The following is a 1,536-nucleotide window of genomic DNA, read 5'->3' as shown; positions in this document are numbered from 1 at the left end:
GCAGTTCACTCCTCTCCTTGAAAAGCAAAAGACAAACTCCTTCATTTGTACACAATCCCCTCCCCCACCCCATTTAGTCCCACCCCCATCCCAAGTATACTCCACTCTGCAACCTTCATTCCGGACTCTTATGATAATCATAATGCCTTGAAATATATTAATTTTAAACTATTCTCTCCCTCATCGGAACCCTTATTCACTGTTGGTGGGAGTGTAAAATGGTGCAACCGCTCTGGAAGGCGGTGTGGCACTTTCTCAAAAAGTTGCAAATAGAGATAACTTTTGACCCAGCAATTACACTACTGCGAATATACCCTAAAGAGACCATAAATGACATCCAAGCAGATATATTTTGCCCTATCTTTTCAGGTCCCATTGGCTCTTTCCTAATTTTTTTTTTGCCCTGTTTTCCCTGTTCACCAAACTGTGAATTTCCTAGTGATTTCCTCCCTTCTCCACCTTCTGCACCTCTGTTTCCCTCTCCACTTCCTTTTAGATTTTTATCCATATCATGCTAGCTCTAATTATATTTTTTACAATAATGGTTTTATGCATTTTTTGTTCTTGTAAGACTGGTTTACTCAGCATTATGTCTTCAAGACTCTCTTATGTTATCTAGTTGTTTTTATGTGTCATCAAGATGATGATGACTTATAGCGACCATATCTACAGTAGCTCTGAGCTCTGCTCTCTCCATAAGGCAGACTGCAGTCCGTGGCCCTCTGCAATAAACGTTTCAGGTTCTGTTCAGTTTCAGCAAGTAGGATGTGTCATCTACATAATTCTGGTTGTTAATGAGTCTTTCTCCAATCCTGATACCATCACTGGGCCAATTGGCAGCACCATGATAGATGGAGAAGAGATTGACGTTGTTAACAATTATAGCTTGCTTGGCTCCACAATCAACACTCTTGGTACTAGCAGCCAGTTGGGAAAATCTTTGGTCAGGGACCTCTGCAGAGTACTGAGGAGCATGATGTCAGCATAGAGACTAAGCTGTACCTGATCCAGGCCATAGTCTTCACAATTACTTGCTGTGTATCAGAGAAGTAGATAATGACTAAGACTTAAAAGAAGAGTTGATACTTTTGAGTTGTGGTGCTGCAGAAGAGTCTTAAACATACCATGTATTGCCAAGAAAATGATCAGGTCTGTCTTGGAGAGGATGAAATCAAGTTTCTCCTTAGAAGCTAGGATTTTGAAGCTCTCACATACTTTGGACACATGGCCAGGTGGGATAGGTTGCTAAAGACATTATGCTAGAAGGATGAAGGAACAGCAGATGAGAGGAAAAACCCCTGATGAGATATAACTGGGACAGTAGGGGTAGGTGTCAGTCAGTGAGACTGGCTAAGGACTGGGTAGGCTTCAGAATCTTTGTACATTGGGTTGCAATGAGTCGCAGGTGACTCTAGGGCACATATCAACGACATAAAAGATATTTGCAATCAAAGAATCACTGATTGTACAAATTTCTACCATTTTATCTCCAGTCTCATTTCTGTTACCAAGCATATGCTTTCCGACTACTGATCC

The sequence above is a fragment of the Elephantulus edwardii genome, unplaced genomic scaffold, assembly GCF_000299155.1.
Source record: "Elephantulus edwardii isolate Elephantulus edwardi_28Jun2011 unplaced genomic scaffold, EleEdw1.0 scaffold00123, whole genome shotgun sequence".
Taxonomy (NCBI): Eukaryota; Metazoa; Chordata; class Mammalia; order Macroscelidea; family Macroscelididae; genus Elephantulus; species Elephantulus edwardii.
This window is presented reverse-complemented; position numbering follows the sequence as displayed.